General features: G+C 38.2%; 1 pseudogene; it reads right to left on the bottom strand.

The window, feature by feature from the left end:
• Positions 1-7,617: 7,617 nt before the first annotated feature.
• Positions 7,618-24,945, bottom strand: part of LOC119533048 — a 92,332-nt pseudogene continuing 75,004 nt past the window's right edge.

Raw genomic sequence — 24,945 nt, forward strand, 5'->3', positions numbered from 1 at the left:
CCATGCTCTTCTTCATGTTCTTTATATCCTATGCCATGATATCATTGTTCATTTCTAGTTCTTTGATTAATTGCTCCAAGTACTGTGTCTCCTCTGACCTTTTGATTTGGGTGCTTGGGCTTGGGTTATCCATATCATCTGTTTTCTTCATAGGCTTTAAAATTTTCTGTTGTTTTTTTGCCTCTTGGCATTACTGTAACTTGATAGGGTTCTTTTGGGATTTGTAGACTGATAAAAACTCTTATCTCTAATTTGTCAGATCTACAGCTTTGTGGAGTACACTTTCTCTAACTAACCAGCAGGTGATGTCTGTGAGCCACCTGTTCCCCTCAAGCCAGTTCTCCCCTGCTTTGTCTTTGTGGTGAGCCGAGTTTGAGTCTTGTAGGTTCCAACTGGTGTGCTAATCTTGCATGTGTATTTGGTGTTGCCCACCCTGTACATGGGGCATGTGTCTGGGTGGTCAGGGAGGTGGCCAACTCTAACAATCAAATCTCCCTTGTGTTCCTGGAGATTTAAAGCTGCTGCAGTAGTCTAATCCTTCAATTCATTCCTTCCACATTTTGTGTCTGCCACTGACCCACAAGTCCTTGGTATTGACCCACTGAGACTTGCATGTGGGTCCATCTTCCAGGCCATGCACCCCCAGTTCTTCTGTTGAGGGATGACTGTGCTATGTCACAGGTGAGTGCCATCCCTCCAGGGTGGTTCTGGTCTGCAGGGCTGTGTAGGGAGGCTCCCAGTCTGCTGAAAGGATGGATTTTTTGCTGATGTCAGCAGTTTCACATGTTCATGAGTGTTGCATGAAGTATGCTCAAAGTCAAATTGCTCTGTGGTGTCTGGGTGATGCAGTTCCTGGCTTTCTACATACTTCCCTGGAGGAGTAACTAAAACATACACCTCACCAGTCTGCCATCTTGCCTTGCCTCTCTTATATTGTATTACAGTAGTGACTACTGCTCTTTCATAGTTTTCATGATATTTGTAATTTTAACTACATTTTCCTTGGTTGATTAGCACCTGTGTCAGCAAATAGAGGACAAGTGCATTGAAAGTGTGACTTAGCTGCTTATGCTTAAATTTGTATCTTTAGTACCAATCTCAGAGCTTAGGCATATTGGGAAACACTCAATATGAATGGAGAAGTGTCTGAATAATTTCTGGAAAGTGTAGCAATTACAAGTACAAGTAATGGAATCAAACAGGTTAAAGTTTGGGGTCAGCCAAATACAAGATGTAGCATCTTAGAGAGATCACTTGTAATTTCCCTTCTTTAAAGCTCACTTGCCTCAGCTGTAAATGTGGATAACAATAAAACTTCTTCTAAGAGTAACAGAAGTTGATTCCCAGAAAACAATAAACACAATGCCTGGAACATAGAAGGCACATGTATTCATTAGAATTAAGTTTCACTGAGAACAACTGAAAAACCAAAATAATACGTTTTAAGCAAAATAGAAATTTATTTTTCCTATCTCTATTCCTCTTATGAGTCTTTGTATCTTTTTGCTCCATCATTCTCAACATGTGGTTTTTGCTTTATTCACATACTGCCAAATGACTATCAAGCTTCAGCCACCACATTCATATCTTAGCCAATGCAAAGGAAAGAATGTCTTCTTAAGGGCATTTCCCAGAAGTTGCACACAGCATCTGCTCTCATCCCACTGGCTGGAACTTAGACTCATTAGCCACATCAATGAGAAGGAAGACAATGAAATACAGTTTTTAGTTAAGTTCATCACATGACCAGCTGAAAACTGAGAGATAAATAGCAGTCTCTAACATAACAAGGCAGAAAAGCAATTAGCCCTTACATGGAAATTGTACATTTTATGTCAAGGAGTGTCTCCATAAAAGATTATATGGTCAAAGGAGCCTGCAGATGCACCATCTACAACAACTCATCTTGTCACAGCAACAGGCACATGAATTTTAGAGAAATTAAGAGAAAGCAACAATAAGCACACCAAATGTGAATCTTCATAATCACAAGGCCCATCTCCACAGGTCCCCAGTGAAGTTGTTCAGCTCTGGTCTTGCTCAAATTCCACTTGAGCTCTCACAGCCCAGGAAAACCAGCCTTACCTTGGACATAGTAGAAGAGAAGCCTTCAATGGGTCCTCCTATTGTCACCCTCATAGGCATCTATTGGGTTTTGTTCTCTGCAGAGAGGCAAGATAGTGACAGATAAAAGATCCCTGGCTGGACTTCTCAGAAAGCACCAGAAAAGTCTTTTTCTGATGCAGAATCTCACTATATGGCATCTCATGGACAGGAGGACTTCATATTTGCCTGCACTGACACACTGAGGTCTTCCCCATTTGTAACTAACTACCCCCTGAGAAATCTAATCTTTTTTTAGAGCTGAAGCAATACTGTCCCCCTGCTTCAATTCACTTAGGAAAAGTTATAAAAGGAATCTTTGGCTTCACTCTGAATTCTTAAATGTTAGAGGAAAATGTGCAGCAATTCCCAAAGAGAAGGACCATGTTTATTTTTTCTCTTTCATGCAGGAGAGAAAGGAGCTTTCTGTAATATTTTGATAATAGAAACTGCACTTTAAATAAGAACATCCAAGAGTGACAACCACACTCACACTGCAGGTTTTCTTTCATCTCATAGTAGCTGTATGCAGAATAACCTTCTTTAGTATTAAAACATTTTATCAAGGGCCAGTAAGTGCCTGTGACACAAAAAGTTCTAAATTTTCTACATCTAAATCAGTACTTGGGGACAACCCTGAGGCCTCTCCTGAGAACTCAAATATTGCCTTCTGAAAACTTATCAAAATGTATCAAAATTTAAAATGTTCAGACTCCTTAAATCTTCCTTATGATTAGAAGCATTGAAGAGCATAAGGATTTCATAGAGTCTTGTTTGTAAAAGATAAAAAAGGAAACAACAAAGATGTCCATCAAGAAGTTCTGATCAGGTATAGCATGATATATTTCTACAGTGAAATATGATGCAGAAATTTCAAAACAATGAACTAGGTCTCCATTCAGTATCATGGAAAATTGGTCAGAATATACTGAAAAGTAAACAAAGAAATTGCAGGCTCTGAAATCAAGGGGTCTGGTTCACATGTGAATTTTCCACTTCCCAGATGAGTGACTTTGGGAAAGTCATAACACAAACTTTTTAAGTTGGAATTTCCTTATCTGAAAAACGGGATAATAAGACGACCCACCCCCTAGGTCCTGTGAGGATTAAATACAGCAACTAGCCTAGCAGAGTTAGAAAATTTCACTCCAAATGCAGGCTTTCACAAACAGCACATTAGTCAAGACTTTTCTGCAAAACTCCCTGGTAATCAGCCACTGCATCTTTCCCCAAACACCCTTCCTCAGCTATATACATTCCAATCCTTAAAAGGACACTAAAACCCACTACTCAATTCTCCAATGGCTCAACACCATTCCTTCTCAATCCCCACCCAAACAGGACCCTGGGTCCAATCATCACTTATACCATCAGCTAAACCCCTGTCAATCTTGACCAACTGACTACCCCTAAAAGCAAATCATAAATACAGCTCTCCCTTTATCTCAAGTGGGCTGAAACTTTACTTCAGACCCCTGTCATGCTTATGGTGCTTTTCTTTCTGACCCCCACCATGCTGCTGCTTGAATAAAACTTTCCTGCCTGATGTCAATTAATCTCCAAGCCCTCCATGACTGCACCTCAAAATTTCTAACATAATGACACCAGAAAATCAGGATTGGGGTTTACATTGACACCAATCAATCTGTATGGAACTTTCACACTGCCATTGCTGACCAATCTCCCAACACCAGATATCAGTTCATATTCTGTGGGTGAGTTTTGTGGTTCCTCTGGAAGGTCCTGTCCATTTCTCATTTCTATCAGCCACAGAAAATCCTAGAACTAGGTCAGCAACCTTCCCCACTGAGGGAAACTATATCTGAGGCCAGACTCCTCATTGATGGGGACACCTGAGTTTTGTGTTTGGTCTCACTTTTCTCTGAGCAAGAAGCAAAGACACAAGAATGCTTGATTCTTTTGCTCTTGTTCCATTATTGGGGCTATTAGAGCTCTAACCAATTGCACTCACCATGGGAAACTCAGTGAGTGGACAGAAAATGGAAACTTAAATTACCAAATTCTACAAGATCTTAAAAATTTCATTCAATACAATGGCAAATAGTCTAAAGTTCCATACATTCAGACTTTCTTCTATTTCTGTAACCACTCCCCCCACTGTCAGTCTGGTAACACCTACAAAATCCTCCTTCTTCACTCTCCCACCTCTCCCCCTTCTCTGGCAACTTTGACCCCCATTCTCATTCTCATGTTCAGCATACTACTCAAGCCCTTTAATCCTTATTCTGCCAACTCTTTCCTCAATCCTTCCAAATAAACTTTCTCCTAAACTCTTCTCAAGCCCCTCCTGCAAAGACATCTCAGAATCATGGCAGCAGGATCAAAGGCTTGTCCAAGCAAGGTGAGAAAATAGAGTGGATTTCTAAACTTCAGGCTAAAGGTATTTTTACCTAGGCTAAAGGTATTTTTACCTTGGCTAATGGTATTTTTTTTTCTTCCCTTTCTTTTTTGAAGAATACACAGCTCAGGGCAATTCACAGACCTCCATTCCCTGGCATTGCAAAGGGGCATCTGAGTCTATGGGTCTCTAAAGCTGCCAGCTCAGAGAAGGGCTTGGGAAATCAATGCCTCTCTCTGAAGTTATCCAAAATGCTAAGACATTTAAACAAAACTACAGCACACAGACATTAGCAACAGTCTTTCACAGCATTAGAAGATGGAAGTTTATTTCCCAAGCATCCCTGAAATGTGGCAACAGTAGCCATTTTCTAAGATGAAGACATGTTGAATTCAGCTATGGCAGTGATTCCCAAAGAGTCACAACCTTGTCAGCAGACAGGAACAAAAAGCAGCTGGATTATATTTCTAACTCCCCTACCTGTAGGTAGGGATGGCATATGGAAAACATTCTTAGCATCTTCTCTCTCAGAGTAGCAATATAGTGTTGTGGCTATCAGAATGCACCCTACATGCAGAGGCTTGAATCCAGGTGCCATCACTAATGGTCTGTGTTCATTGGGCATAATTCTTCCCCTCTGTGCCTCAACTTTCACAAAGGTAACAGTACTCTAACTCAATAGGGGGTCCTGGAAGGATTAAATAAGAGAAAGGATAGGACATGCTAAGGTTTATTTTAATCACATAAGCACTCAATGGAAGTTAGCTATCATTATTAAGAATGCATATTAAGAAGCGCAACTGCTGGAAAGTCCAAATCACAAAATTTAATTCCCTGTACATATATTGGTTTTTAAAATTTGTCTTTATCAGAAATAGAAAATCATTTTGAAGAAGTTTTCAGAATCTTCAAATAAGTCACAAGGAACCTAGAAGAAAAACATCTTTCAGGTGGCAAGTTTTCAAATTTCTGGGACCTAACATAGGTATTACCAATAAGAAGTTGTAAGTGACAACTCCTACTTCTTCTGTTTATATTCACATCCCTCATCTCTTGACCATTTAGAAGGCAAAGCCCTTAAAGGGAAAGGGACTGTGGCTTTTTCTTTGGGGAAAAAGACGAAGGTTGGTGATGATGAAAAGAGTCAGGCTCCTGCTCTACAGCCAGACAGTGGCAGAGACCCTAAGCCAAAGGGAAATGGTAGCTCAAGATCAGAGGGAGAGATGGAAAACCCCATAGCCTTCAAATAGGTAAAGGTTCACATAGGAAACTGGCCTTGATCTAATAAGTAGCCCTGGGATTTAAGAGTCCCAAGGTCCACCAGTTACCCAAAGTATCCCTGCTGAAGAACCTTCAGAAAGACCCCTTGTGATAAACTTTTAGCACACTCACACCCACAAATACACAGGCTGAGGAAGAAAACATTATGTGCTACTGAGAATCCCCTAGACAGTGCATGAGGTACATATTTTAAAACTAAACACCAGTACACTAGATTTGATGGTGTTTTTTTTTCCAAAATGTGGATGAATTCTCATAGAAAGTCTTACAAAAGTGTAAAAATATAAATGACATTTAATTCTATATTGTAGGCCTCACTTTAAATGAATAAGAATCAGTAATGTTCTAGAAATTCTGAACTTTCTGGTTGTTATATTAAGACTGATCAAATGCCAAATCATTTCCCTCCATCCTCCACTCCATCTCCCACCATCCCTCCATCCTTGAAGGGAATCCAGGCAGGAAGACAATGTGAAGACACCTTCACTTGCTCTTTGAAGAATTATCTTGTAAGATATATAACCCCTTTAAAAGATCCCAGACACTTTTTGCATTACTTTTGATTTTTTAAAACCTTGCATTCAAATACTATTTCCTGAGTTTTTTGGTGCCCCTTAAATTTAGGGCCCAAGGTAAATGCCTCACTATCCTTCCCTGCTTTAAAACCTGAAGCACACTTTTTCACTTTAATTATTATTCTGGTTATTTTTGTGCATGTGGTAATGAGGGTGTTGGGGACTGATTTTGGTGATGAATGTACAACTATGTAACAGTACTGTGAACAATCGAATGTATGATTTGTTTTATATGACTGTGTGGTATGTGAATATATCTCAATAAAATGAATATTAAAAATAAATAAATAAATAAATAAATAAATAAATAAATAAATAAATAAAAGATCCCAGACAGCTGCTGGGGCTTGCTAAGGAAATAAAGGAATAGAAAATATTCAAAATAAATAGTGATTTCTGAGGGAGCAGGTTTTTAGATACTGTTTTTCAGGATTTAATACATCTTAAGGTTTCAATAACAAGTTTCTTTCTTGCTTTACTATTCTTTTTCTCTTCATAACTTCCTTCTTCTTTCTTTTCTGGATTAAAGCAGAGATGCAGAATTTTCAAGTAGTGTGATAGAGAGGGAGATTTTTATCTTCCCTATTTGTGCCCAGCTAGGGTGAAAGACACAGAGTAGGAACCATGCCCTCTATCTCCACATAAGTCAGTGAAACTCTCAGTGAGTGCATTTATGAGCTGTGCTTTGATGAAATATTGCAACCCAACAGATGAGTCTTGAGATAGACAACCTGTTGTTTTGGTGCCAGCATCAATTTCTCTTATTTGAAATCTGTATCCTTGTTTTGCTGAGTGAAAATGACAACACATTTCATTCTCTGTGTATCCAGGGGAATGGACTCCCTCCTCTTCCGGAATCACTGAGCCTCCAGCCTCTCATCTCCCTGGCAACTGTGACTGGTTTATGAATGGGAGTTTGGCCCCTTCAGAACCCAAAACCTTTAGTGGGAATTTGGCAGAAACACAAGAGGGCATAATTTTCCATCTGCACTTGAGGAGAAAGAAGCAGGCTGACACACAATTACATACATCACAAGGGGTTGCATTTTGAGAGTGCAGCCAACCACCTCAGAGGAAGAACAATCCAGAAGTAGAGATCTGGTTACACTCCGTAAGCCCTAATTAAGTCACACCTGAATAAAATCTCCCTCCCCATGATTTCTCAGGTTAATGAGCCCCCATTAATTGGTTCAGGTTTGACCTGGGATTTCCATCTGTGTAACCAGAAGAATCCTGTCATTGAGTTCTGCACTGAAAATAAGTTTATTAAACCACTAGAAAAAGTTTTCTTTAAAGGTGTTATAACTTGTTTTGATGTCTAGCAATTTCTTCATCCTGGTGGAAGAGAGGGGGAAAGAATGTAAAAGACACCCAATTCCAAGAACATATATGAATAACAAGGCCAAGAGTTGAAGGTAAACTAAAATAGGGCCTTTCAGCACAGTGATACATAGGCAAATGAGAACCAGTGTGCATAGACCAAAATCTCTGTTTCTTCCTACTTTAGGGAATAGTGACTCTTACTGGATCTGGGTGAGTTCCTAAGATTTGTAAGCTCAAATCTCCATTCAATTTTCAAATGGGTAGTGTACTTCAAATGGGTAGTGTACCCATGTAATATCTGACATGTTATAATTATATTTTCTATAATTACATGTCAACACAAACCTACAGTAACATGTTTTGTCCACTGTTTGTCCATATTCAGATGACAGGAATGCTAAGAAAAGAAAGTGCTCCCTGGAAATATTTTCTCTGATTCTGAACAAAAATGAATAAATTGTCTAAACAGTTGTTAAAGAAAAATGATACATAATTATATTTGGGTTTGGTTTAAACATGGTTCTAAACATCTGTTTTGGCATCTGTTTAATATTTACTGAAAACAAACCTTTTTTCACAAAGCCTATTATTTTCTGATATAGGTGTTAAGTTGGAATCATTCAGGAATCCACATAACACAGTGATTCATGGCTTAAGTAGAGAGTTTAAGGTTTCTTTGAGGAAGAAAGCAGGTGGGAACCAGCAAAAGGAAAGAAAGAAAATGGCTCCAGCTCTCTATCTGAGAGCAGCATTTTTTAAAGGAAAAACCCACATTGGGATGGGAGGGTGTTGGGGTGTAAGTGTGACTGCTGAGTGTGTCCTTGCCTTGATTGGTTGAGGGCCTATCAATTTCTGAGCTGATTGGTTCCTAGGGTTCTGAGCATTATTCTTCCTTGAAATGTAGCTATGTTATATATGTGGAGGAAGCAGGTCTTTTGGTTTGTTTGTGGTCATTCATTTTATGGACATATCTGATCTTGTCTTATCCATCTTTTGGGGTCTAGGTGCCACTATGAATGGGATTTCTAAAACAGCCTTCAACCCTTTGTTTATGGTACACCTGGTATCTGTGAGGTAAGCAGCAGGGCCCCTATATCAGACATTCCTTCTATATGTTAGACTCTTTTTTCTGGGATCTGACATTCCTGCCTTTTATTTTTAATAAAAAATTGGTATGGGTTTGGGTTGAATTTTGGGTTAATGCTTTAACTTAGCTCAAAGCAACCTCTGTAGGGAATTGAGACATCACACTTATCTCTCAGCTACTTCCAGCTGGTTGTGCATGGAGTTGGGGAAGAGTTGCTTTGAAATAAGTTCCAGCATTATTAGATTGATGTTTAGATATCTTCTGCTGGAACCAGCTGTTAGTGAGGCTTTTGCTGTGGCAGGGACAGATTTTCAAATTTTTGTTGCAGCAGTATTATGTTTTTGGAGTTTTGCTGGTTGGTTACAGCTGCTATTGACCTATTGATACATTTAATTAGACATTGTAAGAGGCAAGGAGCAAAAAGGAAAATTAATATAAGAATAATTACTGGTACCATAAGGGGGAGTAGAATAGCTTGTAGAGGCAAAGAAATGAAAGAAAATTTGAGGAAAGTTTTTTAACTAGGAATTGCTTACATTTGCTAGACTATCTTTTATTATGTTTATATTTTGTTTTAGTACTTGTAAGTTTTGTTTGATTTGTCCTGTATTATTGATGTAAAAACAACAGGTTTCATTTATTATTGTACAAGTTCTTCATGCTATTGTGCTTAGAACATTTAGTGCTTTTTATTCTGTATGACTACTTTAGCTAAATAATTTAAAGATTAAATGGTATCTTGTGAACATCTCTCATGAAAGGGAAAGCAGGTGGAGGTTTTTTTTCTGTCTTGTAGCTGCTTTTTGCTGAGAAAAGGTGAATAGGTACTTATATTAATTTAGAAGATGCTCTGGACATAAACTCACAGATACAATACAGGCAACAACAAGACAAACAAATGACAAGTGGAATAAAAATTATGGTAATAAGGGCTATTTTCTATTTCATAGTAAATTCATTAACCACTTAGAAAATGCATTTAGTTTACTATAATTTTAACACTATTATTATTTTGCTTATGATTTAATATCAAAGAGACATTGTTATATTTATTTGGTATATATGTGTAGCACTGAATGCTAATGAATGCTCAAGTTTTTCCTGAGCTGCATTGGGTGTTAAGTTTACAATACCATATATGCTGTCCCCTCATAGGAGCAGGCCTTAGTGTTAATTATGTTTTTAGGTTTCAACTACATCACAGTGGCAACTACAGCTCTGGGATATATCTTCTTTGTGCTGTTGTAGCATAGCATCATTGGTCATCTGAGAAACAGGACATTGGGCTCCAGGGTTCCATTGGGTTGTTTTACAGAATGCTCTGGCACTATGCAGCAGAGCCAGTCTGGAGGCAATGTTCACCTGAAAAGCTAAAGAGATTGAGTCTTTTTTGGCAGGCAGAGGCAAGGGTGTTTTTAGTAAAAGGTGTTTATAGTAACAGCATGTTCCCATTTACTTCTGGAGCATGTCCATGTGATGTGGTTGACAGCTTTATAGTTCTAGGAACTACAGAAATGTGTTTCACCAATAACTCTGATGGGGAGACAGTATGCAGGCACAATACTAGGAGCCTCATTTAAACTTGCAAGCACTTTAATTAAAACAGAAGTTTAATTTTTCTTTACATTTTTAGTAGGGTTATGTTAGATTATGGGTAGAACATAACTTATTTACTTGCCTTACTTCTCTTTTTCTTTTTTTTTTTTTGAAAGCTTTTATTTGTTGTTGTTGAAGATGAAGCTTTTACTTGTACCTAACTGCAAACACTTTTAGAAAAGCATTAGAATAAACATAGTTTTATTTACTGGCTAAACAAGGCTGTAAAAGGGACTTGGTGTTAGTGTTACAGGTTTGTTTGATACACTTTAAACCTATGGTTTCTATTAGAAAAGGCCTGAGCCTTATCAGGTCATGGTTCAGCCCTTTTGGGTTTCATTAAATAACCTTCCATTCAAATAAGAGTATAGAGACAGAGAATAATTTAAGAGTAAAGAATGCTTAATACAAGAATTTAAAAAAACAATCAAGGAATAATAATGTTAACATGAAGTGCAAGACATTATTTTGATAAAAGAGACTTTTTGCTTCCTACACTGATTTCTTAGAAAAACACTTCTACAACCTTTTATCAAGAAATAACACCTCAATAATTTAAGGAAACTTTTAAAAATAAAAACATCAGGAGACAGTAATGTGAAGAACTTGCAGTATAGTGAGGAATGTTATATTTTGTGTATTATTAGGCACATACCCATAACATTGAATATTAATTACTGCTTTGGGTGGTGGTTAAAATATTTAATACTATTTTGTTTTATAAAACCACTTTTTTCTTTAAGCTCTGAGGTTCTATTGTTAAGCAATGTTATTACTAGTTTTTACCATTTTTTAACTTTGACCACAGAAATAATTGTTTTCACAAACTTTTTTACAACTTCCTGTATCTATTTTTCAACCTTGACTCCAGAAATAAATTTTCCAATTTAAAAAACTTCTGTAACTTTCTGTATCCATCTAGACTTCATCCCACATTCTTATCCATCCAGGCTTCATCCCACATTCCTAAACAATCATTTAGGACAAAGCCACTTTCCTTTTCCCTTTAATTAGAAAAACATTCTTTATACCTTCTATACAACATGCTATTACCACCAAAATCAAATTTGTTAGAATTATGCTAAATATTTAAAACATTTTAGTCAATGCATTTTGAAACAGTAATAAACAATCTTTTGGCTTTTTTGAAAATATTTATGGCTTTTAACTGCTTAGCTTGTCTTGAAGTACAAACTTCTAATATAGGACTTGGAGGATATGAATCAGTTTTAGTTAATATACTAAGACTTCTTACTTTTTTATTATTTGGAAATTGTATTTTAGTGTTTTAGGATGAAACTCTGTTAAATATGCTTTTTTTTTTTTTAATCTTCATTTTATTGAGATATATTCACATACCACGCAGTCATACAAAACAAATCGTACTTTCGATTGTTTACAGTACCATTACATAGTGGTACATTCATCACCCAAATCAATCCCTGACACCTTCATTAGCACACACACAAAAATAACAAGAATAATAATTAGAGTGAAAAAGAGCAATTGAAGTAAAAAAGAACACTGGGTACCTTTGTCTGTTTGTTTCCTTCCCCTATTTTTCTACTCATCCATCCATAAACTAGACAAAGTGGAGTGTGGTCCTTATGGCTTTCCCAATCCCATTGTCACCCCTCATAAGCTACATTTTTATACAACTGTCTTCGAGATTCATGGGTTCTGGGTTGTAGTTTGATAGTTTCAGGTATCCACCACCAGCTACCCCAATTATTTAGAACCTAAAAAGGGTTGTCTAAAGTGTGCATAAGAGTGCCCACCAGAGTGACCTCTCAGGCTCCTTTTGGAATCTCTCTGCCACTGAAGCTTATTTCATTTCCTTTCACATTCCCCTTTTGGTCAAGAAGATGCTTCTCTGTCCCACGATGCCAGGGTCTACATTCCTCCCTGGGAGTCATATTCCACTGTTGCCAGGGAGATTCACTTCCCTGGGTGTCTGATCCCACGTAGGGGGGAGGGCAGTGATTTCACCTTTCAAGTTGGCTTAGCCAGAGAGAGAGGGCCACATCTGAGCAACAAAGAGGCATTCGGGAGGAGACTCTTAGGCACAAATACAGAGAGGCCTAGCCTCTCCTTTGCAGCAACCGTCTTCCCAAGGGTAAAACCTGTGGTAGATGTTAAATATGCTTTTATATTAGAAGGAATAATTGGTTCTTTACCATCAGAACACAAATCATTAGTTGGTATATGAGAGCAACAAGGCTCCTTAGCTGCTTTGAACTCTATAGAGAGAGGGAGTCAAAGTACTTATAATCAGATTCCTCAGTAGAGATATTATTTTATGATACTAATTTGACAATTGGTACTTTTGCTGATTTTTAAATTATGTTAGTTACTTTTGACATCCTTCCAGCAATTTCAGGTTTTTGCAAAGACTCTTTTGACTAGGCCTTTTTGACTTTTTAATTTCAAAAATTCACAGGCTAGCACATTTATGTTATTTCACTTATTTAATTGCTTTGGAAGGCTTGACATTAAAGCAGAGGCGGAAGTCCACATATTTTTTTAACTGTAACTTTTCCTTTAACTTGCAGATTTTTTGTCTTTTTTGAGACAGTTTGCTATAGCTAGCCATACCATACATAAAGGCCAGCTGACTGTAGCTATAGCTTATTTGTTTTTTATTAAATTTCATATTTTTTTGTTCTTGTAATACATTTTTAAATTGGATATTACTTGAAGGTTAGTGTCCCATTTTCTGGTCATTTTGCCATTTTACTTAATTTATATTGTGGCCACACAGATTTACAATAATGTACTAACAATTTTAATGAAAATTTCCAAATTTAGACCAATTAGTAAGAATACTTTTTAAGGGAGACATACATTTTGAGAGTTTCCCATGGCTGAGCAATAGCAAAAGAAATTATAAAGACAGAAAAAAGAAGTAAGAGCTGTTTAAATGTAACTGATTTTTCACACAAATTCAAACTGTGCAAACAGCACAATATTTAAAAGGAAAACTACAAATCTGGGGTTACGGTTAGTGGGTCTCAAACCCACTGAGTTTGCATGCATGATGATTGGATCAACTTAATTAGCATTACTACACAATAGACTAATTGAAACAAAAGAAAGCAAAATGAACACAATAAGCAAAAGATTACACACTTACCTAGTGCAGGGGAAGTTTTGATTGCAAATCTACCTTAACTCAGATTCATTTGGCATTTGTCTGCAGTGGGTGCTTCCACCTGGACTTCTAAGTCCTGGTACTTTAGGAAAAATTTCTGGGCAGCTGGTAGGCACAGAGCTGAGGGGTCCCAGGGGATCACCACAGCTGATGAGATATGGATCAGTGTGTTTGAAAACATGGTTTTAAATAGTTAGGCTCACCTGATCTTGCATCAAATACAGAAAAAAGTTTTCTTTTTGTTAAGGGAGAGGGAAACTTTTAAGTAAGTGACTGTGGCTTAGAAAATTGTTTTTTATCTTTGGAAACTTTATATCCTTTCTGTCAGAGGTGGATAAGGAGAGTGACTGTTTTTGCAATAAGGCTTCAGAGGGGCTGCACTGTAGGAGGTGAGGAGTTCTTGCCATATCCATCCATCTTCCAGTTGTGCCAGGTGTGCATGCTCTGAGCTTGTGATGCAGCCCCGGTCCTAGGAGAGGTGGGCTGGAATGGGAAACAGGGGAAGGGGCACATGGAGAGTGACTGGGCTGTGCACAGGCAGGATGAGGTGAGGAGGAGGTGATGGTGATGGGATGAGAAAGGAGGGGAAAGGGTTAAGGATGAGGGGAGGGGAGCAAAAGGGGTTAAGGGCAAGGGAAAGGGAAAAGAAGGGGTTAGAGAGGAGTTAGAAGGGGGATGATTTGCAGGGTTAAAGAAGCAAAAGCTGCTTAATGGCTTCTCAGGGTTAACTTTTGTAGAGAGAAAAGTGGAAGACTTAGGTTTTTATGTGAAGGAGGAGGATTTGGTAGGAGGCAACAGAGTGGCACAAAGATATCCAGGACTGAACAGTTTAGAAAGCTTGAGATTAGGAGCTTCAGACTACTTGTCATTGCACTGAATAAAATTATTAAGTTTAGTGAGAATTTGCCAATTGAAAGTGCATTTTCTGGCTTACATTTTTTGTTGTTCTAAAGGATATTTCAGCCAAATTGTATTGGCTCTACTTCCCCTTTTAATTGAAGTTTATTGAGTTTGCAGAGTAAACATCTGAAAGGGGTAGACTTAGGGGGAAATTCAGTTTTGGAGCTACTGAAAAGTGACTGTATATTACCCATGATTATTTAATAAATTTGAGAGTCTTGTGTTTTTTAGGGAACTTTGCTCATCAGAGGCTTATGGAGATCACCCGTGAGAGACCCACAGCTCCCCCACTCCTTTAGAGGCTTACAGAGGCCACCCAAAACATTGCTCAAGTGAGACTAATGGCCCAGATCCATATGATGTGTCACAACAACAAAGCAGGTGTTGCCAGTTTGCCATGGGGGGGGGGTCAGGAAATTGCATGCAGTCTTTCACCCAAGGCTTCCCCCTTGGGGAAGATTGCTGCTGCAATGGGGAAAGATGCTCATGGAACATTGGAGTGCTTTGACTGGGTGCTCAGGTTTTCCTAGGCTTATGAAGCCAGCTGCCACATTAAAGTTTGTTGAGGTGCCACACTGGGATGGGCTGGGGTGTCCATGGGACACCAAAAAATCTCCCAAGGGGGATCTTGGAAGAAAGATGCCACTTACCTACCTAGGGCTGAGTTAGTTGTAGATATTTGAGAGCTGTAAGGGTGTGCTAGCATCATATCAAGGTGATCTGAGTTGATGGACTCAAGCCACTGAATGCATGGAGACCTGAATGGCTGTAGTTTGGGGAACAGAGTCAACTGGAAGGCTGCCCCATTGCCCTGAGGGGCTGGGAAACTCAAACTTCAGTGAGACCACTTAACAGGATTGACTGAGAGGCTGTCCCATTGCCCCTTAAGGGGCCATAGACTCAAGCCTCAGTCTGAATTTTTGTCCTGGGTTTTTGGCACCAAATATTAGGTTGGAGTCATTCAGGAATCCACAGAACATGGTGAGTCATGGTTTAAGTAGAGAGTTTAAGGTTTATTAGAGGAAGAAAGAAGGTGGGAACCAGCAAAAAGAAAGAAAGAAAATGGCTCCAGCTCTCTATCTGAGAGTGGCATTTCTTAATGGAAAAAGCCACATTGGGATAGGAGGGTGTTGGGGGGGAAGGGTGACTGCTGAGTGTGTCCTGTGCCTCAATTGGGTGAGTGCCTATCAATTTCTGGGCTGATTGGTTGCTAGGATTCTGAACATTATTCTTTGAAATGTAGCTGTGTTATCTATGTGGAGGAAGCAGGCCTTTTTGCTTGTGTGTGGTCATTCCTCTTATGGACTTATCTGATCTTGTCTTATCTGCCTTTTGGGTTCTAGGCACCACTATGGCTGGAATTTCTAAAACAGCCTTCAACCCTTAGTTTATGGTGTACCTGGTATCTATGAGAGAAACAGCAGGCCCCTTGATCAGACATTCCTTCTATATGTTAAACTCTTTTTTCCTGGGATATGACAATAGGGACAAATTTACAGTGTTAATCCACATTAGAAAGAGTAAGAATCCATTCACATCTTAAATTTCAGGAAACATCTGGCTTCAGTCTCAGCTTATGTCAAACAACCACCACCTGGTGGCAATGTACTTAATAACAGGGATAGCTGGGAGTTAGAAAAACATCTTTTAAATTGACCCCAGCAATATTAAGGGCATTTTATAGCACCAGATCAGAGTTAGATCTTCTTTCCAGAAGGGGTATTTAAGAACCAGGAAATTAACATGCCAGAACTCTGAGCAGGGCTAGGATAATTATGAAATACAGGCAAATATTAATGACAACAATGAATTTATTAGCATTCCCCAAAGGGTGGCACAAATCCAGGTGGTACATGAAAAGGCCAAGCTAAGAAGGAGATAGTTGAGCAGAGACCTGAATGAAGAGAGGATGTAAGTAATGCAGTTATCCAAAGAAAGACCATTAGAGAGAGAGTGAGCAGCATGTGCAAAGGCTCTGAAGCAGGGCCATTTTTGGCTTCTTGGTTACAGCATGATCAGCATAGTTCAAGCAGAGGAGAAGAGAAGAAGTATAAGGAATGTAGTTAAAGAAGTAGGCAAAGGTCAGATCCAAGGGCATCTAATGTTCTGAATTTAGAATTTTTTCTAGATTGAAAGGAAACTACTGGAGAATTAAAAGCAGAGGAGTGATGTGGTCTGCTTTGTGTTCTAAAAGAATCACTTTAACTGCTGTGTGAAGAGCAGACTACAGAGGACAATATGGTTTGCAGGATCATGAGGAGAAATCTATTGCAACTACTCAGAGAAGGGATAAAGTTGGGACCAAATGGCTCTGTATTTTTAATGTGTGTTAATATCTCTACCTCATCAGAGATATATATGTTAGTAATATAGTCTTTACAGTTATTTGATAGCATTGTTATTTTTCATGAAAAAAATCATATAGGTTGGTATATCTGTATGGCAAAAACTGCAAGAAAAAACTCATGACTAAAGTTTATGAGACATCAAACACTTGATATTAAAATGCACTATTAAAGAATCACATAAATTTTCTGTGTTCTTCTAAAATATCCTGTGGTCTCCTAAAATTATTCTGTGTTCTAGTTGCAAAACATTAGTATGCCCAGTCATTTATTTTATCTCTCCTACCAGATTCACTTATTGATAATATTGAATAAAAAGTCATATTATTACCATATTCTTATTTTAGTTACTGTAGTATACAGTTGACTGTCCCCCAAACTTGCTCTCCCCTTCTTGGACATAGAGCTGTGCAAAATGTTTCCCAAATGTCTTTACAGCTGTATGGGGCATGCAACTAAATTCACACCAACCATATGTAACTTCTGCCTCACTTGCTAAAGAGGAAATTCTTTCCCAGACTTCTGCCTTCTTGCCTTTCCCCCAAACTGAAATGTAGATGTGGTGGAATTTCCATTCTGAAAGTTTAGACAAGAAAATCCTGCAAAAACAAGTGTTTACAACTACAATATTGTACCATAGTGGACATTTGGAAAGTCTATATAAATTTTGGGTTGATATAATTGAGAGGTGGGAGCTGGCATCTAGTGGATAGAAGCCAGGGATGGTGCCAAACATCCCAGAAGGCACAGACCAGCCCCCCACATCAAAGACTGTTTTGCCCAAAGAGTCAGTAGTGCTGAGGTTGAAGACCTGCTCTAGGGCAACATTTCTCAAACCTATAAATTACTCAAATATCTTCTTAAAATGCTAATTGAGATTCAGAATGTTTGAGATGTGATCTGATATTCCTCCCTTCTACAAGCTCCCTGGAGATGGTGGAGCAAAGGTGACAAGAACTTGCTTCTCTGAATGATGTCCTGGAGCACAGCTGCACTTGAGGGGAAAGAAGCAAGCTGACACCCAATGAACATGCAACACAAGGGGTTGCATTTAGAGAATGCAGCCAATAACCTCAGAGGCACAAGAATCCAGAAATAGATGTCTGGTTACACTCCTTAAGACCTAATTAAGTCATTCCTGAAAAGAGATTCCCCCCTCTGACTTCTAATTTATGTAGCTCGAGTGGTATGTGCAAGGATGATATTCAAACGTATACCCCTGTACTTGTGAACTCATTCTTTTAGCTTGTTGTTCTCTCTGAGTGGTTGGTAGTCATGCAGCACCGATTGTTACAGATTTAGAGTATCAGCTTCCATTAAATGAGAGAGAATTAAATGCCCTTCTTATTGAAGCTGCGGTATATTGGGGTCTCTTTCTTAGAGCAGTTTAGCTTTTACACTACCATCACCATTTGCAAATAGTTGGTGGTCGCACAGTGCTCCCCTCCATTTACAATGCTGTTATGCAAAAGAATTCAAGAGCTCAGGAGGTGATAATTTTCTAGAAAGATAGGAAAGACAAATGGAAGACAAGAAACAAGATAGCAACTGCTAGTGATATCAGAGAGAGGAATACTAGTTTCCTATTGCTTCTGTAACAAATTGACACAAACTCAGTGGCTTGAAACCAAACAAATATATCACCCTACAGTCTGAAGGTCAGGATTAGGAAATGGGTCTCAGTGAGCTAATAACAAAGTTTCAACAGGCTTCATTATTTTGGAGGCTTTAGGAAAGAATCTGTTGCCTCTTCTAGCTACTAGATGCCACCCAATTACTTAGTTTGTGGACCTCTTCCTCCAGTCTCAAAACCAGCAATAGAGGGTAAAGTCCTCCTTATGCTGCCATCTCTTTGGTTCTCTCTTCTGCCTTCTGCTTCTACCTATAAGGACACTTGTGATTACATTGGGTACATCCAGATAATCCAACATCATCTTCCATCTTGGGGTCAGTGTTATCTGCAAACTTAATTCCCATTTGTCATATAAGCTAACATGATTACAGGTTCTGTGGATCAATATATGGACATTTTTGGGGCCATCATTCTGCCTATCAGCAATGGTTAGAAAGCAGAGAAGTCAGGCAATTTGAAGACAGGAAATCAATACACAGAGCTGGGTGCATAGGGATAAAGAGATGATAAGACAATTGAGAGGAAATTTAAGAAGTTTCTGGTTGTCAGACCCCAGTAAAAAGAGACTAACATATAGAAGGAATGTCTGATCCAGGGGTCCTGCTGCTTATCTCATAGATAACAGGTGTGCCATAAACTAAGGATTGAAGGCTGTTTTGGAAATCCCAGTCATAGTGGTGCCTAGACCCCAAAAGGCAGATAAGACAAGATCAGATAAGTCCATAAGAGGAATGACCACACACAAGCAAAAAGTCCTGCTTCCTCCACATAGATAAGAAGAGTAGTGTGTTAGAACCCTAGTAACCAATCAGCTCAGAAGTTGACAAGCCCTCACCCATTCAAAGCACAGGAAACCCTTCCCTCCCCATGTGGATTTTTTCTTTAAAAAATGCTGCTCTCAGAGATCTGGAGCCATTATCTTTCTTTCTTTCCTGTGGGCTCCCACCTGCTTTCTTCCTCTAATAAACTTTAAACTCTCTACTTAAACCATGACTCACTGCATTATGTGAATTCCTGAATGACTCAGACCTAATATCTGGTGCAGTGACTCAGATACAGAGGTTCAACTGAAGCTTGAGACTCTGGCCCCTTAAGGGGCAATGGGACAGCCTCTCCATCAATCCCATTTGGAAGACTGACTGAGGTTTGTGTTTCCCAGCCCCTCAGGGCAATGAGACAGCCTTCCAGTTGACTCTGTTCCCTGAACTACAGCCTTTCAGGTTTCCATGCATTCAGCAGCTTGAGTCCATCAACTCAGACCACCTTAACATGACCCTGGCTTACCCTAATGGCTCTCAAATATCTACAACTAATTTGGCCCTAGATAGGCAAGTGATATCTTTCTGCCCAGATCCTCCCCTTGAGAGTTTTGTTCAGTGTCCCATGGACACCCTGGCCCACCTCAGTGTGGTGTCTAGGCCTGCTCTAATGTGGCACCCCAACTTCCTAAGCCTAGTGTGCTGGTTTGAATGTATTATGTCCCCCAGAAAAAGCCATATTCTTTGATGCAATCTTGTGGGGCAGCCATAATAGTGGGGATTAAGTTGGAATGTTTGGATTAGGTTGTTTGCATGGAGATGTGCCCCACCCAACTATAGATGATAACTGATGGGATATTTCCATGGAGGCATGGCCCCACCCATTTAGGGTGGGCCTTGATCAGTGGAGCCATATAAACGTGCTGACTTAAAGAGATGGAACTGAGTACAGCTGTGAGTGATGTTTTGAAGAGAGTGACATTTTGAAGAGGAGTAAGCTTGCTAGAGAGGAATTTCCTGGGAGAAAGCCATTTTGAAACCAGAACTTTGGAGCAGACACCAGCCACGTGCCTTCCCAGCTAACAGAGGTTTTCCAGACACCATTTGCCATCCTCCAGTGAAGGTACCTGATTACTGATGTGTTATCTTGGACACTTTATGGCCTTAAGACTGTAACTGTATAGCCAAATAAATCCCCTTTGTATAAAAGCCAATCCTTCTCTGGTGTTTTGCATTCTGAAGCATTAGCAAACCAGAACACCTAGCAAAATCGGAGTGCTCAGTCAAAACTCTCTAACACTCCACGAATGCTTTTCCCCACTGTAACAGTCAAAGTAACTCAGGGGAGGCCTTGAGTAAAAGACTGCAGGCAATTTCCTGATCCCCAAAGGCAAACTGGCAACACCTGCTTTGTTGTTGTGATAGGTTGTGTGGATCTGGGTTGTTAGTCTCACTTGAGCAATGTTTTGGGTTGCCTCTGTAAGCCTCCAAAGGAGGAGGGGGACTGTGGATTTCTCACAGGCGATCTCTGTAAGCCTCCCACAAGGATAGCCCCAATTCATGTCAGCCTTGTTCAGGGAGAACATAAGCCTCTGAAGGAGTGGGGGTGGTGACCATGAATCTCTCATGGATGATCTCCATAAGCCTCCAGGAAGCAATTTCCCTAACAAACCACAAGCCTCTCAAATTTCTTAAATAATCTTGGGTAATATACAGTCACTTTTAAGTGACCCCAAAACAAACTTCCTCCTAAATCTACTCCCCTTAGATGTTTACTCTGCAATCTCAACAATCTACAATTGGAAGGGAAAGTAAAACCAAAAAAACTTATTCATTTCTGCAATACAATTTAGCCACAATATCCTTTAGAACAACAAAAATGTTGGCCAGAAATGGCACTTTTGATTGGCAAATTCTTGCTGAACTTGATAATTTTATTTGGTGTAATGGCAAATGGTCTGAAGCTCCTTATTTTTAAGATTTTTGGACTCTTCAATTCCAGCCATCTTTGTGCCACTCTGTCACCTCCTACCAAATCCTCCTCCTTCACAAAAAGCCTTCTAAGTCTTCCACTTTCCTCTCTACAAAAGTTTACCCTGAAAAGCCTTTAAGCAGCTTTGCTTCTTTAACCCTGCAAACCATCCCCCTCATAACTCCTCTTTAACCCCTTCCACTCCCCTTCCCTCACCCTTAACCCCTTCCCCTCCCTTCTCATCCCATCACTGTGGCCTCCTCTTCATTTCACCCTGCCCATGTGCAGTCCCCTCACCATCTGTGCACCCCTCTCCCATCTCCCATTCCAGCCTACCTCTCCCAAACAGGGTGGTGCAGCACAAACCCAGAGTGTGCACATCTGGTGTAACCAGAGGATAAATGATTAAGGCAAGAACTCCTCAAGTTACTGTCTCCTGCTCTTTTACTATCAACCAACCATCCCCAACCATAATAATGTTTAGCCTCTGATTTACAAATATTAAATTTACATCCCAGTAAGCTGCTTCAATGTGTAGATGAGCTCCTACTGTGCAGCTCCCCTAAAGCCTTATCACAAAAACACTCTCCTTAACTACCTCCAACAGAAAGAATATAAAGTTTCCAAAGACAAAAAGCAATTTCCTAAGCCACAAGTCACTTACTTAGAAATTTCCCTCTCCCCTAACAAAAGGAAAACTTATTTCTTTATTTGATATGAGATCAAGTGAGCCTAACTATTTAAAACTGTGTTTTCAAATGCCCTAATCCATGTCTCATTGGCTGGATCCCTCAGCTCTGTGCCTACCAACAGCTCAGAAATTTTTCCTAGAGTAACAGGACTTCATTGTCCAGGTGGAAGCACCCACCACAAACAAACACCAAATGCATCTGATTTAAGGTAGCTTTGCAATTGAGCCATTCCCTGTGCTGGTTAAGTGTATAATCTTTTGTTTACTGTGTTCACTTTGCTTTCTTTTGTTTCAATTAGTCTATTGTGTAGTAAAGCTAATTAAGTTAATCCAAGGGTCATGCATGCAAACTCAGTAAGTTTGAGCCCCACTAACCATAACCCCAGATTTGTAGTTCTCCTTTTAAATTTTGTTCAGTTTGTACAGCTTGCATTTGTGTGAAAAACCAGTTACTTTTAAACAGCTCCATCTCCTATGTTCTATCTTTATAATTTCTTTTGCTATGGCTCAGCCATGGGAAACTCTCAAAATGTGCCAACTACATCTCCCTTAAAAACTATTCTTAATAATTGGTCTAAATTTAGAAAGTGTCATTAAAATTGTTAATGAGATGTAGCTGCAGTCAGCTGGCCTTTATGTGTGGTATGGCTAGCTACAGCAAACTGTCTCAAGAAAGACAAAGAAATCTGTGAGTTAAAATAAAAATTACAGTTTAAAAATATGTGGACTTCCACCTCTGTTTTAATATCAAGCCTTCCAAAGCAATTAAATAAAAGAAATAATCATGTAAATGTTCTAGCCTATCAGTTTTTAGAATTAATAAGTCAAAAAGACCTAGTCAAAAGGGTCCTTGCAAAAACCTAAAATTGCTAGAAAGACATCAAAAGTAACTAATACAATTTAAAATTCAGCAAAAGTGAAAATTGTTAAACCAGTGTTGTAGTATATCTCTACTAAGGAATCTGATAATGGGAACTTTAACACCCTCTCTCTCTAAAGATCAGACAGCTAAGGAGACTTCTCATATGCCAACTAATGATTTGTGTTCTAATGTTAAAAAACCAGTTATTCCTTCTAAAACAAAGGCATATTTAACAAAATTCACCCTAAAACACCAAAACACAATTTCCAAATAATGAAAAAGTAAAAAAGTCTTAGTATAACAAAAACTAATGATTCATATCCTCCAAGTCCTATATTAGAAGTTCATACTTTAAGACAAGCTAAGCAGTTGAAAGCCATAAATATTTTCAAAAAAGCCAAAAGATTGTTTATTACTGTTTCAAAATGCATTGACTAAAATGTTTTAAATATTTAGCATCATTCTAACAAGTTTAATTTTGGTGGTAATAGCATGTTGTATAGAAGGTATAAAGAATGTTTTTCTAATTAAGGGGAAAAAGAAATTAGCTTTGTCCTAAATGACTAACTGTTTAGGAATGTGAGATAAAGCCTGGATAGATAAGAATGTGGGATGATGCCTAGATGGATACAGAAAGTTGCAGGTTTGTAAAGCAGAAAATTTATTTCTGTAGTCAAGACAGATACAGAAAGCTGTAAAGAGTTTGTGAAAATTATTTCTGTGGTCAAAGTTAAAAAAATGGTAAAAACTTGTAATAACACTGCTTAACAATAGAACCTCAGAACTTCAAGAAAAAAGTGGTTTTATAAAACAAAATAGCATTAAATATTTTAACCACCACCCAAAGCAGTAATTAATATTCAGTGTTGTGGGTATGTGCCTAATAATTCATAAAATATAAAACATTCCTCACCATACTGCAAGCTCCTAACATTACGGTCCCCTGCTGTTTTTATTAAGAAAAAAGTTTCCTTAAATTATTGTGTTATTTCTTAATAAAAGGTTGTAGAAGAGTTTTTCTGAGTAATCAGTGTAGGATGCAAAAAGTCTTTTTTATCAAAATAACTTCTTGCACTTCATGTTAACACTATTATGTCCTTGAATGTTTATTTAAATTCTTGTATTAAGCACCCTTTACTTTTAAATTATTGTCTGTCCCTATACCCTTATTTGAATGGGAGATTACTTAATGAAACCCAAATGGGCTGAACCATGACCTGATAAGTCTCAGGCCTTTTCTAATAGAAACCATGGGTGTAAAGTGTAACAAACAAACCTGTAACTCTAGCACAAACTCCCTTTAACAGCTTTGTTTATCCAGTAAATAAAATGTTTACTCATTTTATATTAAATGAAACTTTTTAACTGTATAAAAATATTGTCTTCTAAGCTATCCATGCCTCAAATAAATGTATCCATCAATTACTAATCACTGTAGTAAACCTGGAGTATATAGAGAAAACTTAATATCTTCACTACAACTTGTCATCAAACCTCAAATATTTAACTATATTAAGTTAGCACACTACATTAAAAAATAATAATAATAAGAGAATACTTTGCCAAGTAATTAAATTAGAAAAACTTCTCTTTGTAATCACAAAGCAAAATCTTTAACCCATATCCTCCTTATATGTCCCAAACCTACCAAGGAATCTGCCTTAATATACATAAAAAAGGTGGGCATAAAAGGCAGCCATAAAATGGCAAATAGCAAAACCCTCTCAAATACTCTAATTTAATAGTTGTTATACAAGATTAAAAGTTTATTTGTAACTGCACCCTTGTTCAGTAATATAGTAATCAACATATTCATAGAGCCAATATGCTATAAAAATTTAGCAAACTAAAAAAAAAAAATCATGAATTTCAAAATTCATGCAAAGTTAAATCATTGTGTGCATTTTTAAGAGAAACAATGTAACACCTATACATTCCAGTAATCCTTGCCAAATAGTTTATTACTATTTCAAGATACATTAATTAAAGTGTTCTATTTAGCAATATTCTAACAAGTTTAAACTTATATTATTTTTTAGTAAAATGTTAGAAATTGTTTTCTTGAATAATCAATGTAAAAGCCAAAAAGTCTGTTCTATCAAAATAACTTATGCCACTCCATGTCAACTTTATCACATCCTTGGTTGTTTAAAAATATTGTCTTCTCACTTTTAAAAGAGCTAAATCTTTTCCTTAATTTTAATTAAAAAAATAGTGCTTCAAACATAATAATTTTTAACATTTTACTTTCTCAAGGTCAAACCCTAAAGAATTTCTTTTTATTCCCAACACTTACAAAGAATTTGTTC

The sequence above is a fragment of the Choloepus didactylus genome, chromosome 4 (genome assembly GCF_015220235.1).
Source record: "Choloepus didactylus isolate mChoDid1 chromosome 4, mChoDid1.pri, whole genome shotgun sequence".
Classification (NCBI taxonomy): domain Eukaryota; kingdom Metazoa; phylum Chordata; class Mammalia; order Pilosa; family Megalonychidae; genus Choloepus; species Choloepus didactylus.